Genomic DNA, 26,405 nt, shown 5'->3' with positions numbered 1-26,405 from the left:
CAGCCAGGATCAGTGCCTCTGTGCTGTCCTTCAGACCAGCTCTTTCTAGCCATTGGTAGGATTTCTGGATATCAGCCACTTCAGCTATGTTTCGGTGGTACATCCCATGTAGGGGCTTGTCCTCCCATGATGGTCCCTCCAGCACCTCATCTTCCTTTGATGCCCATTGTCTGAGACATTCACTGAGCACGTGATCCGTTGGGGCCTTATCCCTGATGTACTTATGGATCTTGGATGTTTCATCTTGGATAGTGGCTCTCACGCTCGCTAGTCCTCGGCCTCCTTCTTTACGGCTAGTGTACAGTCTCAGGGTGCTGGACTTGGGATGGAACCCTCCATGCATGGTTAGGAGCTTCCGTGTCTTGATATCTGTGGTCTGTATATCCTCCTTTGGCCATCGTATGATTCCTGCAGGGTATCTGATTACTGGTAGGGCGTAGCTGTTAATGGCTAGGGACTTGTTCTTGCCGTTGAACTGACTTCTTAGGACTTGCCTTACTCGATGGAGGTATTTGGCTGTGGCTGCTTTCCTTGTTTCCTCGTCAAGGTTGCCATTTGCCTGTGGAATTCCAAGGTATTTGTAGCTGGTGCAGCCAAAACCACCTGGACCTGAACCCGCTCAAGACCGTGGAGATGACAGTGGACTTCAGGCGAGGCCCTTCACCACTTTCACCCCTCACTATCCGCAGTAATACTATTCTCTCATCAGACACCTTCAAGTTCCTGGGAACCACAATCTCTCGGGACCTGAAATGGACCGGCCACATAGACTCTGTCCGGAAGAAGGCCCAGCAGAGGCTGTACTTCCTGAGACAGCTCAAGAAGTTCAACCTGCCGCGGGAGCTGCTGAAGACCTTCTACACTGCCATCATCCAGTCTGTCCTCTGCACCTCCATCACTGTCTGGTTTGGATCGGCCTCCAAACAAGACAAGCACAGACTGCAACGGACAATAAGGACTGCAGAAAAGATAATTGGAATCAACCTCCCATCTATTCAAGACTTGTACCTGACCAGGACCAGGAAACGTGCAAGTAACATCTCAACAGACCCTTCGCACCCAGGTTGCAGCCTGTTTGAACTACTCCCCTCCGGACGCCGTTATAGAGCTCTGTACACTAAAACCAGCAGACACAGAGACAGCTTCTTCCCCCAGGCTGTCGCTCTGATGAACTCACACCACTCTTAGAGTCTCAGAGTCATTACTGTGCAATAACATCCTGCTTTCCACACCTTTTTTGTTTACACTGTTTGTACTATGTGTCCTCTCTGCATCCATTGCAGCCTGGTCATCCTAGAAGAGGAACCCTCCCATCTGTGGACTTTTCTCAAGGTTTCTCATTTCCCATAGCTGGAGTTTTGAGTTTTCCCTTGCCCTCTTGGGAGTTTAAGATCTGGGGATGCTTGAGAATATCTTTCGTTCTTCACATGTGCTGAGTGTTGTTGTTAGTCACCTAAATGTTGAACAGAGGCTGTGATTTACCGAAGTCAAATTCCTTGTTTGGCACGCTCAAACATGGCGAATAAAAAAACTCTTGAATCTCTTGAATCTTGAATCTTGAATCTTGAGCTGTCCTCAATGTCTGCTATTGTTCCTTCTGGGAGTGAGACCCCCTCTGTGTGGATTACCTTTCCTCTTTTAGTCACCATGCGGCCACATTTCTCAAGTCCGAATGACATTCCGATGTCAGAGCTGTAGATCCTGGTAGTGTGGATCAGGGAGTCAATGTCCCGCTCGTTCTTAGCGTACAGCTTTATGTCATCCATGTAGAGGAGGTGGCTGATGGTGGCCCCATTCCTGAGTTGGTATCCATAGCCCATCTTGTTGATTTTTTGGCTGAGGGGGTTCAGTCCTATACAGAACAGCATTGGGGACAGAGCCTCTCCTTGGTATATACCACATTTGATGGTCACGTGCGCAAGTGGCTTGCCATTGGCTTCAAGTGTGGTTTTCCACTGTTTCATCGAGTTGGCGATGAAGGTTCTCAGAGTCCCATTGATGTTGTACAGCCTCAAGCATTCAGTGATCCAAGTATGTGGCATTGAGTCATATGCTTTCTTGTAATCAATCCAGGCAGTGCTCGGGTTGGTACGTCTGGTTCTGCAGTCTTGGGTGACTGTTCTATCCACCAGGAGTTGATGTTTTGCTTCTCTGTTATTTTTACCAATCCCTTTCTGAGCAGTGCTCATGTATTGATCCATGTGCCCGCTGATCTTATCTGATATTATGCCCGACATCAGCTTCCATGTTGTGGAGAGGCAGGTGATTGGCCGGTAGTTGGATGGGACTGTACCCTTTGAAGGATCCTTCTGGATCAGGATCGTACGCCCTTGGGTTAGCCATTCAGGGTGAGTCCCATCCCTTAGCAGCTGGTTCATTTGTGCTGCCAGGCGCTCATGGAGAGTTGTAAGTTTCTTGAGCCAGTAGCTGTGGATCATGTCAGGGCCTGGAGCTGTCCAGTTTTTCATTCCTGAGACTCTTCTCTGGATGTCTGCCACTGTGATAGTTACTGGGTTCTGTTCAGGGAGCTTGCTGTGGTCCTTTCTCAGAGCCACCAGCCACTGTGCATCCTTCTTATGTGATGCCTCCCGCTCCCATATATCCTTCCAGTACTGTTCAGTTTCCAGCCTTGGTGGGGCTGCTCTGCTATTATTCCCCTGCCACTGAGCGTACACTTTCGCTGGTTGTGTTGTGAACAACCTGTTTATTCGTCTGGCTTCATTCTCTCGTGTACCTCTTTAGGCGGCTGGCCAAGGCTTGGAGTCTTTGTTTGTCAGTTTCGAGTGCTTCAGGTATGGGCATCTGGCTGTATTTCTTGGGAACTTGCTTTTTCATTGCACCTTTCTGGGCCTCTGTCATTTGGCTCACTTCTCTCCGTGTTATCTTGATTTTGGCCTCCAGCCTTCTCTTCCATAGTGGGCACTGTTGTGGTTGCATATGGTCATTCCTCTTGTAGCCAAGCATTTCTAGGATCACTGCTGCTGAGGTGTGTATCAGCTCATTAGTTTCAGTGATGGTAGCCGTAGGAATTGTCAGTTGTTGTCAGTGCTGCATTCACATCTTCTAGGAGACTTTCTGAGGGTACTTCACTTAGCCTCTGCAGTGTGTATCTAGGTTCCCGAGCATTCATTCTCACCGTGATCTTGTTCTTCAGGTCAATTGCTGCCTCGTTCAGCTTGATTGTGCTTATTGGGGTTTCGTACCCAACCTCTGGACTTGTACATGGGTTTAACTCGTCTCTGACCTGGTGCTCTGGTTGACGTTCGCTATGGCATTTGTGTTGTATCTCATCAATCTCGAGCTGTGATAGCAGGTGTCGTTTATGGATATTGGAACATTGAGCTACGAGTTGCTTGGCCGATAGTGTTGACTGTGGGTATCGAAGTTGCCATTGTTGGTTGCTGGAGTAGTAGCATTCCAACACATCCTTATTCTCGCATCTCGCCCATTCTTTTTTGTGTCTTGTTCCGGTAGCCCATTTTTCATCAGGGTGCTCTGGTTCCCCAGCACCTGACGCAGACCTTGTTTGTCCGGGCGACGTCTGAGCCGGCATGTGTTTCGTTTCTTGTACTCTCATTATCTCTGAGGTAGGCGGTATCGTTAAGGGTCTTGCCTAAGGACCCACACTGACTGTTGGTAAGGTAATCTCATTGCTCATATTGTGCCCCTGCCGGGAATCGAACCTGGGTCTCCCGTTTGTAAGTCATGTGACTTACTGATTGAGCTAGTCAGCCGTATCATATATATACATATATATATGTGTATATACATATATGTATGCGTATATATATATATATGTATGTATGTATGTATGTGTATATATATATATGTATGTATATGTATATATATATATATATACATATATATATTGTCCAATCTGCACTTTTTGTTAAAGCGACCGGTTTCCCATTAAAGGGTTGAATAAGCCGGGGGTGAAGGGACTCGTCCGAATGCTAACTACCTTTGTTAAATTAATTCTAAAACAATCAATATAATGTCTTTATGACGCCATTCCATTTGAAGTCAAACGACGATCGTGCTGAGTAACTTAAATTTGCGACACTTCGTCAGAATAACCGTGCCATACTGATGGCTCCCTTCGGTGATTTGAGGCTTTTGTTATATTTCGGATATTTTTCGATTTCTTTAAGACCTCCGGGATTCGTTGATCTAGCGCACACTTGCCCTAGTTGTGCCGAAGTAACTATTTATATGGGTCAGCTCTACTTCGTTGCCGAAGTAGCGGGCCTACACATCTTCATTCAATGAAGAGTCCAATTAATGGAAGTATGACAATAATATTATTTGGGAAGAAATTTGATACATTAATCATTAATTCTAAAACCGTCTATAAACTCCTTAATGTTGAAATGCTCGGATTAACTCAATTATTTAAACGAATGATATTCTCAAACTAATTAAATATTTAGACGGAATAAAATTATCCTTCAATTAATTTTGAAGGCAATTTAATGCGTCAATTGTCCGAGTTAGGTTTAAGTGCAGCCCGACAAGTACAGAACGGGCCCGCAACGGATGAATTACTTAATTGAAGTAAATATTTAAACGAATTAAATATTTAAACGGAATATAATTATCCTTCAAATAATTTTGAAGTCAATTTAATGCGTCAATTGTCCGAGTTAGAGTTAAGCGTGGCCCGACAAGTACAGAACGGGCCCGCAATGGATGAATTACTTAATTGAAGTAAATATTTAAACGGAGTAAAATTATCCTTCAAATAATTTTGAAGGCAATTTAATGCGTCAATTGTCCGAGTTAGATTTAAGCGCGGCCCGACAAGTACAGAACCTGCCCGCAACCAACAAACAATTGAATAGATTTGAATCCAACAATAATCCGACTAATCTAATTTAAACGCATTCATTAATTTTATTTATCACGGTCCAATTTTATACCATAATAAGTACCTGTAACCGAATCGAATTGTCAAATCAAAATCCAACAGTCGATCGCATATGACATACAAATTAGTGCACAACGAATTAAATGATCATACAAAGCCACATTTATTGAAAAAGTATGAAATAGAATTACAAATCTGAATTCCTCCAACAATTCGAACAATTTCACTCACTGATACCCGTTCAAATAAAATCATTCAGTCATGGAGTCCTTTTGATTATAAAACAACTACAAGTTGTATGCTATGTTTTTGGTGGAAATAAAGTCGAGTGATCAGTTCCCTTTTATTTCTAAAATTCAAATTTGGGAAATAGGTTGGCCTCGAGAGGACCGGCGTTCGCCCCCATGGCTGTTCTCCCACCGGCTTGCACACAGAAAAATTTGTTCCCCTCATCTAGTTCCATGTGAAATGTTGTCAAGTCCAATTCTCAAAGTCAAAGTCAAAGTCAGCTTTATTGTCAATTTCTCCACATGCCAAAGACACACAAAGAAACCGAAATTTCGTTCCCCCCTATCCCACGGTGACAAGACATGGCTCACAACAGACAAACAGTAAACAAGTATAACAAAAGCGTGCTGAATAAATAATGAATAAATAACACAACAATAAATAAATAAATAATTAATTAAGAGGAGCGTAAAAACGCGTACAGCAGACATTCCCGAAAATAGCGCAACAGTGCCGCACGCTACGCAGAAGGGGGTAGCGAGTTCAGGGCCCTAACAGCCTGGAGAAAGAAGCTGTTGGCGAGTCTGGTGGTGCGGGAGCGCAGGCTCCTGTACCTCTTCCCAGAGGGCAGAAGGTCAAACAAGGAGTGAGCCGGGTGACTCACATCTCTGGCAATCGAGGTTGCCTTGCGGGCGAGATGGGAGGTGTAAATGTCCTTCAGGGAGGGAAGCGAAGCACCAATAATCTTACCAGCCGTATTCACTATGCGCTGCAGGGCCTTCAAGTTCTGTTCAGTGCAGTTACCACCCCAGACAGCGATGCAACTGGTGAGGACGCTCTCAATGGTGCCACGGTAGAATGTATACAGGACTGCCTGAGGAGCACATGCACGCCTGAGCTTCCGCAGGAAATACAGGCGGCGCTGAGCTTTCTTTGCCAGTGACGAGGTGTTCGCGGACCAGGAGAGGTCCTCACTGATGTGCACCCCCAGGAACTTGGTGCAGCTCACCCTCTCCACCACAGCACCGTCGATGATCAGCGGCAGGTGTGTTGTGTGACCCTTCCGGAAGTCCACAATGATTTCCTTGGTCCTTGGTTACTCAATGATTCTTTGAGTAAATCCAAGTTAATCCAAGCAAGCGATCTTGCGTCTTACACTAAAATATCTGAGGCTGGAAAAGGTCTTGGAACTCTTGCGTATAATTGCTCTTTGGGAGAGAGAAGCCCTGCAGTTGTCTGTGGTGGCTTTTATAAGGCCTGTCTGCCGCCCCCTCTTACTGGCATCTACACTTCCCATAGCATAGGATTGCACAATCTCATCTGATCAGTGAGGGTTCCGCAATTCCCTTCTGCCTCTCAGCTGGGAACCACTGCTGGTTTAGCTTCCTTGCTTTGGATTGCTCAATCCATGTTTTTCCCACATTGCGCAAGCCTGCTGCCACCCTGGCAGCTGTTTCCGCTCTTTTATTTTTTTCCACCAAAAATACGGCCAACACCCTCCTTGAGCCCCTTTTCCTTTTTAAATCATTCAAAACACTTTTTCATGAAAATAAAACTTCAATAATGCATGTCAATAAAACATAAAATCATGAATCATTGACTATACTGATTAAAACATCATAAAACATTTGAATCAACTTTTTTGAATAATCATACTGATTAAAACATCTTAAAACATTTGAATCAACCTTTTTCAATAACCATTCTGGTTAAAACATCTTAAAACATTTGAATCAACTTGTTTTTGAATAACCATACTGATTAAAACATCTTATAACATTTGAATCAACCTATTTGAATAACCATTCTGATTAAAACATCTTAAAACATTTGAATCAACTTATTTTTGAATAACCATACTGATTAAAACATCATAAAACCTTTGAATCAACCTTTTTGAGTATTTCTTAACACACCACCATAGTATCTAATGGCAGTCTTTGTCCAATTATGTGATAACATTGCTTTAAGCTGTTACTGAATATATAGTAGCCAAGCAAAGAAATAAAATAAAAAATCTTAACATGTGTGCTTCTATTTGTGACTCAGAACCAACCCCGTGCTATTCTATTTATCCATATTTATTTTTGCTAATTCAGCTTCTTTTACTCGACTGCCCCTTCTGGTCTCATGTAAAGGTTTGGCACCATCTCTTGGAAAAATTTATTCCTGGGAACAATCCAATACTCACATTTTGCACCATCTGTATGCCCCATCCAGTATGCCCCACCCTGACTCCCGGCTAATTTTCAGTGTTTATTCACATTTGCCATTCTCATCCCTGACATTAGTTGTGTGGCATGGGTTTGCACACCTCATAAATGATGCTGAGAAAATTAAGCTGATGTGCAAGGTATGTATTACCACCCAAGTGATTATAAGGGAAACACTAAAATGTGAGTCTTCACAATCTGACAAAGCCTCCAGCATGCGCTCAAGCACGCCTGAAATAATGTTTACATTCCGTTAATATTTTTCCTAATGGGGCAATTTGTGTATTTTGAGTCTCGCATACCCGCACGATTATAAACTAGTTCCCATGTTATTTTACATTTTCCTACTTTTGTTTTACAGTTAAGTACCGTATTTTTCGGACTAAAAGTCACTCCGGAGCACAAGGCGCATCAGCCATAAAATGCACCATAAAGGGGAAAAAAACCTATATAAGTCGCACCGGAGTTTAAGTTGCATTTTGGGGGAAATTTATTTGACAAAATCCAACACCAAGAACAGACATGAACCAGCAACAACAGGCTAAACCAGGGGTGGGCAAACTTTTTGACTGGCGGGCCAAATTTGGTTCTAAATTTTGATCAGGGGGCCGAACCAGGAGCAGATGGATGCAGTGTTTGTGTGAAGTAATAGAAATGACATGTAAAGGTCATTGCATAAAAGGTTTGTACTTTTAGTAGGTAGTAAAGCATGGATATTAAAAAAAAGCTTTTTGAAAACAAATGCATTTATTAACAGCATTAAAAAATATTTCACCAAAAAACTACTATCAGTGATTCTCATTAAATACGAAACTGTTATTATGAATAATAGTTTCCATCACTTCAGCGCCTGCAGGTCTGATTTATGAAATATGTTTATCTAATGAGGCGAAATCACATCAAACGGCAAACATTCTGGCCAAATACATCATTTTGAAGAATCTGTGAAAGAACACTTCTAAATAAAGTAATAAAGAAATCAATAGTATTGTTGGTCTCCCTTATTTGCTAGTGCATCATGGTCTGGAGTAAAATTTGTTGTGGTAATTCTTAGGATAGAGCCGAGGTGTCGGTCCGTTAACCTAGAGCTATGACGGGCTTTGTTGACGTTCATGTGGCGGAACGTCTGCTCACACACGTAGGTTGAGCCAAATTGTCCTCTCTTTTTTTTAAACACTCGGCATTCAGTGTCCACCTTTCTTTTCCTTGGGCCACTCATTTTAGTGGAAGGATTCCAGGGGAAGGTTTGTGGGTGGCATTAACGTAAAACTGTATCTGAAAGCTCAGCGCGCGAATTACGAGAATGCTGACGTCACAGCCCACACACGAAATTTGGCACTTATGGAAATAGAGCGCGGAGTGCGCCGGGTCCGTACTACTTAGTACGTACACGCACTTGTGAGTGTGCACCGAGCTTTCTGACACGGCTTCCGGGAGTGAATGCGCGGGCGGGCGCTTCCCCATCTATTGGTGAAGCATAGTAATTGCAGGGAAAATGACCCCAAAAAAAGTTCAATAATACAATTTATTCAGGTTTGGCAGGCCGGATTAAACGGCCCAGTGGACCGGATGTGGCCCGCGGGCCGTAGTTTGCCCATGTCTGGGCCAAACGATACTGTATGCTAACGTTACGTAAATACAAACGAGGAGCTGCGAACGGGCCTGACTTAACATTAACAGTTATTCAAATAACTATAACATAAGAATGTGTTTATCACACCATCTGTGTCATTCCAAATCATTAAATCCATTGAATTCTTCGTCCTTTGTGTAAACGACGCCGCGTGTGTGGCGCGCCGCTGACGTCGAACTTGTCGTCAGTTGCAGTTCAAATTATTCCACAGGCCCATGTAACTAGATATAAACTATACATCAAATAACAATAATATACACAACAATTTTATCGAACCATCCGTGTCACTCCAAATCATTAAATCCATTGGAGTCTTTGTCCTTTGTGTAAACACCTGCGCTTCTAACCCCGGAAGTGTGTGCGGTACACCGCTGATGTCAGTTGCAATTCAACTTATTCCACAGGCCCATATAACTATATATAAACTATCTATCGAAGTATAATATAAACAACAATTTTATCGAACCATCCGTGTCACTCCAAATCATTAAATCCATGGAAATCTTCGTCCTCTGTGTCACTTAAAAAAAAAAAAAAAAAAAAAACAGCTGTTGACTCCGGAACTCCATCCGCCGCTGACGTCAGACTCGTCGTCAGTTGCGGCTCCAATTATTCCACAGATCTACGTATATAACTATATTGTAGCGTTACCAAAGTACCAGGCAAGACGGGGGTTTGGTAACCGGCTCTTTATTTCACAAAACAAGAGCTCAACATATGAGCCAACACACAGTGCTATAAGCAAGCGCCTTGGATCGCTACTACTCTAAATAAACTATATTTCAAATAACTATAACAAAAATAAGTTTATCTAACCATCTGTGTCACTCCAAATCATTAAATCTCCTGACTCCGTAAGTCAGTGAATGGAACTCATTGTCAGCGAGGCTCCAATTATTCCCCAGCCATAGTGCGCCCTCATGCGTTTTAAAGTGAAAATCACATATGAAGTGATCAACTATACTAGTAAGTAATGTGTTAATGATCAAGCAACAATTTGTGAAAAATTGCACATATAAGTCACTCCTGAGTATAAGTCGACTTATAGTCTGAAAAATACTGTATTTTTTATATATATTTATGTTTACATCTTCAATTAAATTGCTTTATTTCATATGATAATAAAATTTATTTAAGTATTTTCTAGTTTCTTGAGTTTTGAGTGCAGATACTGTAATCCCAGCACTTTAAGGCGCTTTGGTTTAAAAGGTGCAATTGGAGGGGCTATTTCTGTATTTAATCCACACATAGGGCACACCACATTATCGGGCGCATGCATGCCATAACATGCAGTACAGTAATCCCTCGTTTATCACGAATAATTGGTTCCAAACCTTCGGTGTTGCATAACAATGGCTTCAGCAAGTGGGAATTTAAGTCCAACACGCCGGCTTGTTTGGAACCCAGATCACTCCAAGAGTCGTGTGTGGAAATATTTTGCATTTGAGTCGGATGCAACGGTAGAGGAGTACATACCTCTGCCCCCATTGGTAAATAAATACCATCGTTTGTGCAAATCTGTACAGTTGTTTTGTGTGTCTTCTGCTACAGAGAGACGTAATATACAGGCACCCGATGAACCAATCAGAGGCCATCACGTTTTATGTAGATCGGGGCAGTAAACCAATCACAGGACTGTACGTAGCATGTAGAGTACGGACCTCCGCCGCCATTGATAAATAAATACTATCGTTTTTTCCAAAGAAAACAGCATCAGGACCCACTAATATTGCACAGACAAAGAAACAAGAGGGAACTTGACATGTTTAATGGCAAACTTGCCCAACTGTTTAATTTGGATAGAGAAGATGAGGACTTGGACGGATTTGCGTATGAATATTGATTTAGAAAATAGATCCCGCAATTGCGTCTGGGCCTTTTAACCTGAAGCGCCTTATGGCACGGAAAATACAGTAAGTGGATTCTGTTGTTTTTTACCGTGGTACCAAATTAATATCGAGAATCGTGGTAAATCACAGGTATTGGTACTGATTACTGAAATTCTGGTATCATGAGATCTACGGGACAACACCGTTTAATTACTCGCTGATCGTGCGGGGCATGCCCCTGAGCAATGTGCTTTATTGCAAACAAGCGCGGCAGCCAGCCTGTCACAAAGCATGTGCAACACAGTATGTTTATCTCGGGAATGTGAAAAGAGGAAAAGGGGAAAAGGAGGCTCGGACGCCAGCAGAGAAGGTGCAAGAGGCGACTGACAAGCCGGTCAGTGAGCTTGCGTCGGGTGTCGTGTTGGCATCTCGTTAGACAGTGGATCAGGCAAACAAGAATCAGGTGGCAGGCATGTGTGTGTCAGAGCAGACGAAACGGCGAGGACTGTACGTCAAAGAACGTCTATATACCCGCCCTAATCAGTGGGTAACACAGGACAGGTGGTGGCGATCAGCACCGATTAGCATGCACAGTTCCGTATTGGGTCCGAGGTCTTCTGCGGAGCCACCATGACGGTAAAATGCACCACTGTGCAGAACGGGGACAGAGGCGATGAGCGCATGCCTCTGAGCAACGTGCTTTACTGAGGACAAGCGCGGCTGGCTGCCGCGTATGTGGAAAAAAAAACACTGCCGTCCATGAGCTAAGACAGCAGCAATGAGCTCTGGTAGTGCAGGGCATACCACTGAGTAATGTGCATCATGGCGGCCGTGACTGAGAGCAGGAGGAAAGAGGAGTTTTTGGACACATGACAACATCACGTGTTTGTTCTTTTATTTATTGTAAAGCAGGCATGTCCAAAGTCCATTTGTAAGATAATCAGTGACACAGACACTTCATTCAAATGTCCACACACCAAGGACTAAGGCGACGCTAAAACTGGAGCCTATCCCAGGGGTCATCGGGCAGTAGGCGAACCGGTTGCCAACCAATCGCAGGGCACGCAGAGACGAACAACCATCCGGACTCACACCTAGGAGCAATATAGATTGCTCAGTCGGCCTATCAAGCATGTTTTAGGGATGTGGGAGGAAACATGCGCGGACTTGGGGAGAACATGCAAACATGCACAGGGAGGGTCGGAGGTGGAATCGAACCGGCACCCTCTAACTGTGAGGCAGACGTGCTAACCAGTGTACCACCGAGTGGCCTTGTAAAGGAAACTGAGTGCTAAAAGATACTAGTCATCAAAGGCAAAGCAATTGAATACACTGCAACAAAGAAAAACTTGCAGGCCAGCTGGTGAGAGGGCTAAATGAGGTAAATGTCGTAAATGATTCCGAGGTCCACCACACAGCCCGCTCAATATTTAGAAGACCACCCTAAAACATAAAAAGCCTCCACATGGTTAACAAACCGGCATAAAGGCAGTTCAGTTCTCATTTTGTCTTCGATTGCTGATTTGAGTGAAACCAAGTTATTTTCAAATGGTGATAACGAAAGAACGGTATAAGTTAGAAACATACGTTTTTTTCTAATTAAAGAAGAGAGTCTAATCTTTCATTTGGTACCACCATATACAGTGCCTTGTGTTAGAGATTTGCTCACTCAAACAATATTTTGCAAGAACCACACGGGAGACAAGCAAGTCCTTTTAGACACCTGCAGGTGGAGAGTTCACTTGTTCAAGGAATGAAGTCTGAAGCCTCCTTCCTGCAAGAGGATATTTATTAAGAGAAACAGAGTGGGGGTATGGGTAGGCTGGCTAGAAAGCCCTTGTCCTCTAGTCTAAACATGTCAGGGGATGTTTTACGACCTTGTGATAAGGAGAACAAGGTAAGGTATTTATTACCTGTTGCATTCCAACATAATCCTACGATAAAGATAACCTGGAAAACCCTAACATCTCCCTCCTGTTTTATCATATGATTATGCTACCCCAAACAACAAAGACAAGTAAGAAAAAAAACACATATATATGTATAATGAAGAAAGAAGAATAGTAAAAATAAAAACAACAAACAATGATAGCAACACTTCCCAGTGAAGATGAGGCATTACCACAATACCCCAGATCAAACTTATTGTGTAAGCGAAAAACCTGCTGGCCAGATGTTATTAGCAGGAAAATTCTTACACGGTCCCTTTGCCTAAGGCGACCAGAATGCTATCAATAAAAAAATAAAAATAAAAACACAGAAACAGTACATCATTGTATCCATCACTTGCGAAGCATTTTCGATGGTCAAATCATCAAGTTTCTGTAAAACATGCTCAACAGAACAGCATCTACGCAATCCACGTCTCATTATCATTATCACATCTGTCACGTCTAAGAAGTTGTATATGTGCTCGTGTTTTCGTCAGCTGATGATGTTCTAGTCTGTAGGTGAGGTCTGTCACTCACACTGGCGCACACACTCGTGTCCAGTTGGCAGGCAGCATCGGACAACTCTTGTGACCACAAAACCATGATCCGTACTGAACAGGCACGTGCACTCATAGGATGCAGGTGAGGCAGTGCCTCTGAACTTCTGGATGAAGTAGGTCCCGTCCGATGGTGCAGCCATGTTGGTAGTAGAGCCCTTACACCTTGAAAACAGCTCTCTCATCTGTGTGCCAAGCGGTGATGTCCAAAGCTCCCATCCAGTTTCCTCCTGGAGAGCATTCGTCGTTAATGCATTTGTGGGTGCTGCAACCTTGGATGCAACATGTGTAGTCAGCAAGACTTGGAATGGTCCCTCCCGTCGTGGCTGGCCCAGTTCCTTCTTTTGATGACCTTGATGTAGACCCAGTCTCCTGGATTGATGGGGTTGTCGACCTGTGAGGAGGAAAGATCAAGCGGCAGTAAATTTGTCTTTGACACAGTTTCAGCGTCCTGATCATATAATCTGCCAAGGACTGCTCTTCATCTGTTGTTTGCAACTCTCGTAGTCAATTGTCGTGCCCATTTAACTGGCAAATAGGAGTGTTTGCGGCAAGAGTTTGAACACCTAATGATTCCCTTTAACCAAAAACTATTTATGACAGGGGCGTTCCCATTTATTGCCTCCTGGTGTAAAAGAGATTGTCTTACCCATGCCTTCTTTCTCCTCACACGCTCGCTGCACACACACACACACACACACACACACACACACACACACACACACACACACACACACACACACACACACACACACACACACACAGAACACACAGACAAAGGGATTCTAATCCATCTCTCATGTAGCTTCTTTTGATAGAATCTCCTATTGGTAACTGTATAGCAGACGTTTTAGCATATAATCCCATACTCTGCTCTCTCGCTTCTACTTTTTCATGTCGGTGCAGTCGTAGGTGGCCCCTATTGCAGTCATCGACTTGTTAACTGTCGCCGTGTGACTCCTATGCATGATTGTGTGAATGTCAAAAATTGAACGTACCTAACTTTCTGACCATCCAACCTCCACTGTGGCACAAAAAACCTTACTATTGTATTGAGTAGGTACATTGAGCAACCTAGCTTCCTCCTGACTGCCAAATGTCCTGTTCTAAAATTTATATAACTCGACCTCTACGTCTTAAGTTTGATGAGCCAAAATATCAGATCTTGCTCTTGTTTCCTACCGTTTTAGCCTATTTGTTTTATCCAAATCCGTTCAATCTCTGATTATAATGCTTTTCTCTGTAGCCCTACGTATTTTTCAAATTTTTATTTATTTATTTATCAAATCTCCTCAGTTCTGTCAAACTCAGTGCACAATGAACCTCCCTTCCACCTTGAACCAAGCTTCACCAAATTTGGTAACGCCGTAGCAAGGAGTGCGATTTGGTTGTCGGACACTCCAAGTCCATATCTTTTTGCCGCACTTCACCCTCTCAAGTTGGTGTTCTTTTATTGTTGCTTCAGAGCGACCCCATCCATCACTCTTGAATGAGTCCATTGTTCAAATGAGTCAATTTTCATCATTGTGAGTTCCTCCGCTTTTCACTGTCTTTTCTCGTCCCCGAGGATGTTGTCTGTCCTCCGGAGTGTACTTGTCCCCCTCCAAGCACAACAGCAGTCTTTTCTTGTCCTTCGCCAAAGGTCAAAGGTGCTTCAGAGCCAGGCACCATTTTGTAGTTGTTCACGGCTGCAGGCGAAGTCTCGGATTGGGTTTCAGGGACCCTGACACTGAGAATGACAGGCTGGGACATCAAACTTGTAAGACTATCTCCAAATGTAGCTGCTTCCATCAATTTGCTGGTAACGTTTGTTTACCAAACTTCAAATTCTTCTAATAACAGCGGTCTCGTTTTTATATCGTAAATCCTGCAACTCATCCTATTTTTGAGCTACATTTTATCTATAGTTCCAATTTAATCGGACAGTATGTTGTCTTCAGTATCATTATTGAAAATCAACTCATCGAGGTCTGCTTTCCACATCAAGCCCTGATCTGTATGTCTTGACCTCTCACATGTTATTGTCATGCTTGCTCAAAAATGTGACTTAGAGAATGGTGCTGTGAATTCTCAATCTCCCCAATGAAATTGGATCCCACCTCGTAGTTCTTATCGTTCTCATGTTCCTGTTAGCCTGCAATTGTCCAAATCAAAAATGTTTTCTTTTAACTGTCTTTCTTTTGAACCTCTAAATCTCTCGTGTTGCTAACCTATCTACACCAGAACATAAAATTTACCACAGTATAACACCAAATGTATTCGAAAATTCATTGTCATAAAGTGTTGTATTATTACTATCTTCCACTATCTGTCCTACTCACTCCCTCCTTTTGAGGCTTGGCAACGCCCATGCCTCACACCTTGACAAACTTTTTGGGAGAATGCGTTCTTTACTACATACGATTCCATCATCATTTAATTTGACTTTCTTTCCAAAACGCTTCTCAATTTCTCAGTTCACACATCTTCTACATGTGTTACTGGTTCTCCAGTTTTTTCTCTAGTTAATTATCAATCCAAAAGCTACGTGTTTCTTTCTAACATTCAACCTGCTCAAAATCACTCTTTCATCAAAGTCGCTCTACTAATTTTCCATAGTAGTCGCCAATGACTTCAACCATTCAACCTTTCATTCAGGCAATCATTCATCAATGCTCATCATATGCATCTCACTCAGTCTCCAAAAAGGAGTCATACTATCATATTGGTCTCAATTCATCCAAGCTCACCACACAACATTCATATATCATTTTCAACTCAGGTTTCCTGGTAGAACAATCCACCAATTCAAAAAAAAACATAACTAAAACAAACAATTTGGCAAATTGATCTGAATTTTTTCTTTGTTTTTAAATTTGAAGAACTCAATCTCTCAGATTTAGCTTGCATTTACAATTTTGTATAATCTTATAACACAACCAATCAATTATTCCTATTAAATGTAGCATTGCAAAATCTTAAATCTCTTAGCTTCTTCCAATTCCTGAAAGCATGTTCTGTCGTTTTTTTTTTCTTCGAATTTCTCATGTGGGCTCGACACTTAACATGCACTAGTGTGGATTAGTTTCTGCTCGCAAACAGACTTCTCTCTTTTCCTCTCATTTTTTTCTCTCAAATTGTTTCTGTTCTGCGGTGTAAATTGAATAGACAACAGTCTAGCAAATTTCTTTATACTAAAAGTTTAGCCAATCTTCATCAATTTGGGACTTTAACTTTAACACATACGCACACACATGCACAGCTCTCGCGTGCGGAAGGTAGGTCTCAGCAACAGTGATTCGTCACAGGCTGGCCATTTCCTGTGGTCGATCATGAGCTGGTCCCTCCCATGCACACGAGGACAGCACATTCTAATTTTATTTATATATCTTCTAGAAGCAAGTCGTATTTCTTTACCACTTGATTTGCATATTTTAACTTTAGTGTAACACAATTTGATCTCTAGTCATTTGTAATTTGGGCATACAAACAGCATTGTCATACTTCTTGGATGGACAGGACTTCTAATAATCTAAAAAAAATTCAAATAATCTGACAATGACATGTTTTGCTGTCATATGGGCATCTATTCTATCTTTCTCTGTATGAGCATAAGCGGTCAAAGAGGAGGAAGCTTGTCATGCTAAAAATTTGGCTTTTCCTCTGCTCCTTCCTCCACCCTTTGATTGGTATTGTTTTGCAAAACAACACTCTCGTGCAAAGTGTCCTCGTCTCCCACAGTTCCAACAGTTGTCTGAATCTGATGGGGGTTTTGATTTGAATGGTGGCTTGCGACCTTGTTGGTATCTAACTCTTCCTCTGCCCCTTTGGGAACTTTGGAAGAAGATCGTTGTATCTTCATTTAGATCATTATCATCATCTAGATGAAATACATCAGAACCTTTGCCTTTCTCAATCCCTTTGTCAACGTCTCTGGGCCACTGCATGTTTTTTGTAAACCAAGCAGTGTCCGCTTCCACCAAGTGTTTCCTCACCCAACTGCCCAAGTCAGGGGGGAAACCAGTGAGGAGCGCAATTTTAAGATGTTGCTGATAAGCACTCTCATCTGCATCATTGAATGGGATACCACTATGTACCCAGAATTATTTTTCAAATCTCAATTGAATGGCGGCTTCATCACTTTTCAACTTTCTATCTTTTGTCTTTTGGATTTGTTCTCTTCTTTCTTGTGAAGCTTTCAACCACATTTTAGCACAATCCAATTCTCTCTCTTTTCTTTTCTTTTTCAGTCCATTTTTCTTTCTATCCACACTCTCTTCTAAAACATCAACTACTATCTTCCACACTTCAACTCTCAACTTCCCTTCTACTCCATACTTTTTCTTCCACTTCGGCATATATTGCATACAATTAAGAAATCTACTCGCCATGTACTTCTCATCTCCGTCAAGAGGTAGAGATTTACCGTTTTTATTTCCCATCTTAATTCAAGTAGTTTTAGGTTATATAATTTCTTTGTCTCAAAAATATTATTATTATTATTATTATTACTTATTTATTTCTTTGAGGATCCTCAATGCAGGTTTAAATTGACCTTTCAACAAATTACTATCCTTTATTATTGCCGTGGATCAATGCTAGAACCGCTATGTAGTCAATTTATCCTACCAGTCACACTCTCAATCACACAAACTCCAGCGCTTTTTTTTTCTAGGCCTCATAGCTCGGACAAACCAAAGCCGTATCTCATAGCTCGGACAAACCAAAGCCGTATCTCATAGCTCGGAAAAACCAAAGCCGTATCTCTCGTGCACACAACTTCAGGCCTTTAACTTACTTGTCCCCTGGTTCGTTGCACTGCCGGGTCCCGTCAATCCACCTCTGTCAGACGAAGGCAGACCTAAGATGCTGGCCCAGCGAAGAATTCTCTTCCCAGGACTTTCTTCTCCAGGTCCTCCTAATGGACGCTGGCTTGTCGACAATGCAGCACGTCCTCCTTCGTCAGCCAGATAGCGGGTATGAGGGATCCTGGGTTTCGGCACCAAAATGTTAGAGATTTGCTCACTCAAACAATATTTTGCAAGAACCACACGGGAGACAAGCAAGGCCTTTTAGACACCTGCAGGTGGAGAGTTCACTCGTTCAAGGAATGAAGTCTGAAGCCTCCTTCCTGCAAGAGGATATTTATTAAGAGAAACAGAGTGGGGGTATGGGTTGGCTGGCTAGAAAGCCCTTGTCCTCTAGTCTAAACATGTCAGGGGATGTTTTACGACCTTGTGATAAGGAGGACAAGGTAAGGTATTTATTACCTGTTGCATTCCAACATAATCCTACGATAAAGATAACCTGGAAAACCCTAACACCTTGCGAAAGTATTCGGCCCCCTTGAACCTTTCAACATTTCGCCACATTTCAGGCTTCAAACATAAAGGTATAAAATTCAAATTTTTTGTCAAGAATCAACAACAAGTGGGACACAATCGTGAAGTGGAACGAAATTTATTGGATAATTTAAACTTTTTTAGCAAATAAAAAACTGAAAAGTGGAGCGTGTAATATTCGGCCCCCCTGCGGTAATACTTTGTAGCGCCACCTTTTGCTGCAATTACAGCTGCAAGTCGCTTGGGGTATGTCTCTATCAGTTTTGCACATTAAGAGACTGGAATTCTTGCCCATTCTTCCTTGCAAAACAGCTCGAGCTCAGTGAGGTTGGATGGAGAGCGTTTGTGAACAGCAGTCTTCAGCTCTTTCCACAGATTCTCGATTGGATTCAGGTCTGGACTTTGACTTAGTCATTCTAACACCTTGATACGTCTATTTGTGAACCATTCCATTGTAGATTTGGCTTTATGTTTTGGATCATTGTCCTGTTGAAAGATAAATCTCCGTCCCAGTCTCAGGTCTTTTGCAGACTCCAACAGGTTTTCTTCCAGAATGGTCCTGTATTTGGCTCCATCCATCTTCCCATCAATTTTAGCCATCTTCCCTGTCCCTGCTGAAGAAAAGCAGGCCCAAACCATGATGCTGCCACCACCATGTTTGACAATGGGGATGGTGTGTTCAGGGTGATGAGCTGTGTTGCTTTTACGCCAAACATATCGTTTTGCGTTGTGGCCAAAAAGTTCGATTTTGGATTCATCTGACCAGAGCACCTTCTTCCACATGTTTGGTGTGTCTCCTTTGAGAAATGGCTTTCTTCTTGCCACTCTTTCATAAAGGCCAGGTTTGTACAGTGCACGACTGATTGTTGTCCTATGGACAGACTCTCCCACCTCAGCTGTAGTTATCTGCAGTTCATCCAGAGTGATCATGGGCCTCATAGCTGCATCTCTGATCAGTCTTCTCCTTGTTTGAGATGAAAGTTTGGAGGGACGGCCGGGTCTTGGTAGATTTGCAGTGGTCTGATACTCCTTCCATTTCAATATAATTGCTTGCACAGTGCTCCTTGAGATGTTTAAAGCTTGGGAAATCTTTTTGTATCCAAATCCGGCTTTAAACTTCTCCACAACAGTATCTCGGACCTGCCTGGTGTGTTCCTTTGTCTTCATGGTTCTCTCTGCGCTTTAAACAGAACCCTGAGACTATCAAAGAGCAGGTGCATTTATATGGAGACTTGATTACAGGAGACTTGATTACACACAGGAGCATTCTATTTATCATCATCAGTCATTTAGGACAACATTGGATCATTCAAAGATCCTCACTGAATTTCTGGAGTGCGTTTGCTGCACTGAAAGTAAAGGGGCCGAATAATATTGCACGCCCCACTTTTCAGTTTTTTATTTGTTAAAAAAGTTTAAATTATCCAATAAATTTCGTTCCACTTCACGATTGTGTCCCACTTGTTGATTCTTGACAAAAATTAAAATTTTATATCTTTGTTTGAAGCCTGAAATGTGGCGAAATGTTGAAAGGTTATACATACACACAGAGAGAGAGAGAGAGAGAGAGAGAGAGAGAGAGAGAGAGAGAGAGAGAGAGAGAGAGAGAGCTATAGAACACAATATTCTGTAGGCCTTAAAGATTGAGTGAAAATGCTAGAAATCGGCTGGGATTTTAGGAGTTGTTTTTTCTGAAAAGAGTTAACCAGCCACTTCTTTGAATGAAACGTAAAACTTCTTTTGAGTGAAAATGCTTGAAATCAGCAGGTATTTTCAGGGTTGCTTGGCATTCAAAGAGTTAACCAGGCACTTCTTTGAGGTTCTGATTCTGTGGAATGATGTCACGAGTTGTGTGGATTAATGCATCCAACTACGGAACATTTTGATCGCTCCACTTCGGCATCCTTGAGTTGTTTGGACAACAAAAATCTCACCGTGTAATAAAAATAGCGAATTTGCGAAACAGTTTGGTCACACCCATTACCTTGTTTGATAGTGCCGCCCCAAAGACTGTGACGTAATCCATTATATGTCTCCTTTAGTCTCCATCTCGTCTTGACCCAGGTGGCCTTGGAAGTGTCAGCTGATGTTGTGCTGAGCAGCTCATGGGCTTGCATGGCTAAGGGGCGTCGTGACTTAAGGCGCACCCGTCGTGGTGTCTCTGTGATGATCTTATGGAGGAGGTGGGATTCACTGGTATGTGCCTTTCGGGAGAGGGCCAGCATGGCTGCTTCTCGTCTGATGTTAGCCGGGGCGATGCCTGCGAGGATGGGCAGTTGGTTTACTGGGGTGGCTCGCAGGCACCCCGAAACAGTCCGCAGGGCGCTGTTGAGGGCGACATCCAATTTCTTGACATGGGGGCTACGGCACCTGGCCGGGGGGCACAGTACTCGGCAGCTGAGAACACCAGGGCTAGCGTGGACATGTGCAGTGTCTTCGTCGTGGCACCCCAGGTGGTGCCGACTAAGCGGCGTATAAGGGTGGCACGGGCACTTGTCTTCGCCTTGGCACTATCCAGGTGTTGTTTGAACATTAGTGTTCTGTCAAGCTTCACACCGAGGTATGTGGAAACAGGCTGATGCTATAGCCGGGTATTATCCACCATGACGTTCAGCTCACGAACTGCTTCCATGTGGTTGAGGTGGAATATTGAAGATGTTGTCTTTCCCATGCTGAGCTTGAGACACCAGTTCCTCAGGTATGAGGACAGAATGTTCATGTCCTCGGAGAGGCCCTGTTCTGCTGCTTCCCAGGATGGCTTGCTAAGTAGGATGGCCAGGTCATCTGGATAGCCATACTTCTTTGACTGGGTTGCAGGCCTGTCATGGATATAGATGTTGAACAGCATTGCTGCCAGCACTGAGCCCTGTGGGACGCCGTTCTTGAGTTTCCTCACCCTGCTGCATTGTCCATTGCTGGTGTGTAGCAATCACCTTGGCATGGCGCCAGATCTTTGGTAGCTTCATGCACCAGAGACACATGGAAAGGAAGGAGCACAGCCAGCCTTCTTACCTTGATGTTTTATGTATTCCGGGTGGATGCCGTCGATGCCTGGTGCCTTACCAGTTTTCAGCCGTTGGATGGCCAGCCCAATTACTTGTGTTGTGAAGTCGTGGGATAGGTTAAAATCACAGCCTGGTGCCCAGCTGATGGACCCTCGCCAATGTTCTTCTGGTGAAATCCTTGTCTGCGTTGGGGAAGCGGCCACTGCTCAGCAGTAGTGACGCGATGGAATTTGCAGAGATGGGACATTGTGCTGGGGTTGTCGACCTGCCCATCTGCTTTTTCTTGGTCTGCCATGCCCGACGGCTAGAGTGTGTGAAGTCAATTGATTCCACTGTCTCCGTCCATCTTTGCCTGCGTTTCTCATTTAGTCTGTAGATTAGGTTGTTCGCAGCTATGTCCCTGTCTTCCCTAGTTTGTGATTGTGTGGGCGCGAAGTAGCTCTTCACATTCGTCATCCCAGCAGGGAACATAGGCTTTGCGTACGCCGCGGGGGATGTTCTTCTTGGCGGCGGCCAGCAGCATCTTGCAGTATGAGTCGTAGGCGATGTCCAAGTTGGTGGGGCGTGGGTGTGGGAGACAACAGCTGCCTTGTTCACTTGCTGTGAGAAGCCTACACAATTTGCTTTCCGGGAAGTTCCACCTCTTCACGTCTTTCTCTTCCACAGGCTGGGCCAGAGATGGGATGGTTATAAGTGATGGTCGATGGTGTGAACGGGGGAATCTGTCCAGTCTTTCTGGTAGTGGTTCGTTGTCGCGGCATTTTGCAAAGGCCAGGTCCGGGTTGGTGCTGTTCCAGCGTGCAGAGTAGAAAGTGCGTGGCTCCTTTGGGTCGTATAGGAGTGTTGCCTCCGCGGCCGAGACCCATTCTGCCAGGAATTCACCATCAGCGTTGGAGCTGCTGTAGCCCCAGTCTGTGTACTGGCGGTTGAAATCACCAGCATACATGGCGGGGGCTGGGACATCTGGCAGAGATGTTGGGGTGAACCTGTTCAAGGGCGGCTTGTAGATGTTGACGATGGCCGTGTCTTGCACTTTAGTTGTAATTCATTACACCTCTGCATCTTTTGCGGACTGTGCTATGGCTGACCAAGCCACGTCGTTACGACCGAACGTCGCTACGCCGTGATGTTTGTCGGCGGTGTGGCCAGCCAGAGTGTACCCAGGAAGCTTCAAGAAGTTCTTGTTTTCAATGCGGGTCTCCTGCAGTAGAACTATAGTTACCTTGTTTTTAATGGCGCTCTGTTCGATGACGTTGAGTTTAGCGGTGGTAAGGCCTTCAACGTTGATCTGCAGTAACGCTAAACCAGCTAGGCTTTGTGCTGTCTGCAGACGTGGCGAAGACATTAGTTTCGCCTTTGTAGGCTTATTAAACCTGTAAGCTACGCGTAGGGGAGGCCGCGTAGAGGCTGTCTTTTTCTCCCCCGTCTCCTTTAGTGAAGCAACAAGGAGACAATTTTATGAGGAAAATGGTTCTCAATAATTATAAGCACTAATTTTTCTCTTGTATTCCGGTCAATATAGTATGGTTTACCGTTTTGGCCCGAATATAAGACGATATTTTTTGCATTGAAATAAGACTGGAAAAGTAGGGGTGGTCTTACATTCGGGGTCTAGACATTATAAATATTCACAACACTAGATGGCGCCAGATATCTTTAAAGTGAAGTTACATCACCGTGCCTTAAGTCTCGCGTGAGTTACCTCAGCTTATCGTGATTGTTGGAGCTTGAGCTTGTGAGTTAAAGGTTGCAGGTATTGACTATGTATGTTGCTGTGATCGTGTGCGTCTTTGACACAAAGTGAGTATGTACATTTCATTGTTACTATTGTCCACTGTTGTGCCGTTTGGCCGATCGCGGTTTGCTTCGTGTGCGCGCTGTTTGATTGACAGCACCGGCACGCTCCTTTAAGTTTGCCTCGCATCGTACGAGTAGCCGTTAAGCAGCGCCACAGCGACTAATGGTCACCAGCAAATGTATTTTGTTGTCTCGATGGCTTATGTTTGGTGTGTTGCAGAGAGTATTTCGTTTATAGTTATTTACCGTATTTTTTCGGACTAAAAGTCACTCCAGAATATATGTCGCATCAGCCATAAAATTGACAATAAAGTAAAAAAAAAAAACATAAGTCGCTCCGGAGTATTAGTCGCATTTTGGGGGAAATTTATTCGACAAAATCCAACACCAAGAACAGACATGAACGAGCAACAACAGGCTAAACGATACGGTGTGCTAGCGTGACATAAACACAAACGAGAAGCTGAGAACGGGCCTGATTTAACAATAACAGTTATTCAAATAACTATAACATAAATAACACCTTTATCAAACCATCTGTGTCACTCCAAATCATTAAAGCCATCGATGGAGTTGGTCCTCCTTTATGTAAACAAGTCCGACGTCAGCGGCGCGTTGCAGTTCAAATTTTCTACAGGCCCATATATCAATCATATAAACAACTATTTTATTGAACCATCCGTGTCATCACTCCGAATTAATAAATCCATCAGAATCTATGTCTTCCGTGTCACTTGGAAAAACAAAAAAAAAAAAAAACAGCTGTTGACGCCGGAAAGACTACCTGCGCCACGGACGTCACACTAGATATATCAAATAAATGTAATATAAACAACAATTTTATCAAACCATCCGTGTCACTCCAAATGAATAAATTCATCAGAATCGTCGTCTTCCGTGTCACTTAAAAAAGACGGAAAAAAACTACAACACAGTTGTTGACACCGGAACTACGTGCGACGTTGATGTCAGACTAGATATATCAAATAAATGTAATATAAACAGCAATTTTAACGAACCATCCGTGTCACTCCAAATCATTAAATCCATCGGAATATTCATCCATCCATCCATCCATTTTCTGAACCGCTTAGTCCCCACGGGGGTCGCGGGCGTGCTGGAGCCTATCCCAGCCGTCATCGGGCAGTAGGCGGGGGACACCCTGAACTGGTTGCCAGCCAATCGCAGGGCACACAGAGACAGACAACCAATCGCACTCACACTCACACCGAGGGACAATTTGGAGTCTTCAATCGGCCTACCAAGCATGTTTTTGGAATGTGGGAGGAAACCGGAGTGCCCGGAGAAAACCCACGCGGGCCCGGGGAGAACATGCAAACTCCACACAGGGAGGTCCGGAGGTGGAATCGAACCCGCACCCTCCTAACTGTGAGGCGGACGTGCTACCCAGTGCGCCACCGAGCCGCATTCATCCTCTGTGTCAAAACCCCCCCCCCCAAAAAACAGCTGTCGATTCCGGACCTACGTGCGCTGCTGACGTTAGCCTCGTCTTCAGATGGTGGCTCCAATTGTTCCACAGATCTATGTATTTAACTATATTGTAGCGTTACCAAAGTACCAGGCAAGACGTGGGTTTGGTAACTGGCTCTTTATTTCACAAATCAAGAGCTCAACATGTGAGCCAACACACGCAAGCGCCCTGGATTGCTCTCTCCCCCCCCTCCCCCCGCTGCCTTCACGGCCTCCCTAGAAAATCGGAAATTACTGAAGTCTAACAACATACACGTTGCTACTCTAAATAAACTGTATATCAAATCGAATAATCTGTGTCACTCCAAATCATTAAATCTTCGGAAGTCAGTGAATAGAACTCTGTCAGTGAGGCTCCAATTATTCCACAGCCATAGTGCGCCCTCATGCGGTTTAAAGTGAAAATAACGTGCAGTGATCAACTTTACTACTAAGTAAGTAGAGTGTTAATGATCAAGTAATAATTTGTGAAAAAATTCACATAAGTCACTCCTGAGTATGAATCGCTCCCCCACCCAAATTATGAAAAAAAAACGACTTATAGTCTGAAAAATACAGTAAGTATAGCGGAACCATTACGCGCAGTTAGTTATGTAATGTGTGCCGTCTTGAGTGTTGTGTGACGTCAGAGGTTGAGCGTTGACTTGCGTATTGTATTTCTGTCTGTGGCAGAAACACACACACACACACACACACACACACACACACACACACACCACAAACCTCACACACCCTTCACACGCTTCACACAATACCCTTTTGCCAATTTGCCTGTATACCCCTATGAGCCACAGTGCCTGTTACTTTTTTGCCAATAATTCAGAAAAGCAATCAAAACTGAAACCACGTCTTCCCTCCTGTGTTCTGACCAACACCCGGGGGCGAAAAGAGCATAACCATCTGAGCCAACCCCCTATACAGCCCTCAGGCTTCCCAACTATAGCGGTAGCAGTTTATTTTTATTTTATTGCAATGTTTTGCCTTACAGTGGTGCTCACTGTAACTTATTTTTGCAAGAACCACACGGGAGACTGTATGCCTTTTTTAAGCACTTGCAAGTGGAGAGTCATTCGTCGCTGTGCGTACAGCGATGATCGAATGAGGTCTGACTCAGGCTTCTTGCAAGAACATTTTTATTGAGAGAAACAAGATGGGGGTGCGAGTCGGGTGAGAGTGGACAGGATGGGGTTGAAGCCCCTGGCCTGCTGGTCAAAGCATAGCAGGGGGTCTTTTACGACGTTGTGTAAACAGAACAACTTTGATTGCTTCCTCTGCAGCTGGTCAATCAGTTCAAAAGATCTTAGCACTTTGTTCTACTACTTTTTTTAAGATAGGACAAGCTAGGTTAATTATTACAGGTTACATTCCAACATAATCATAGGATCAAACTAATCTATCAACCCTAACAGGTAGCAGTTTACATTATTTTATTGCAATGTTTTTCCTTATTCAGATTTGTTTCAAAACAGTTACAGTTAGACTTCACTTTGATGGTTAATGCAGTTATTGCAATTTTGTTGTTTTATCACAGTA

At 43.6% G+C, this 26,405-nt stretch overlaps 1 protein-coding gene across 5 annotated transcripts in view; it reads left to right on the top strand.

The window, feature by feature from the left end:
• The window catches only part of LOC148398589 (lysine-specific demethylase 2A-like), a 170,199-nt gene that overhangs the window by 30,874 nt on the left and 112,920 nt on the right, over nt 1-26,405 (top strand). The gene's annotated exons all lie outside the window — the stretch shown is intronic.

This window comes from Syngnathus floridae, chromosome 4 (assembly GCF_059516105.1).
Source record: "Syngnathus floridae isolate MCC-2025c chromosome 4, RoL_Sflo_1.0, whole genome shotgun sequence".
Lineage (NCBI taxonomy): Eukaryota > Metazoa > Chordata > Actinopteri > Syngnathiformes > Syngnathidae > Syngnathus > Syngnathus floridae.
This window is presented reverse-complemented; position numbering and strand designations above follow the sequence as displayed.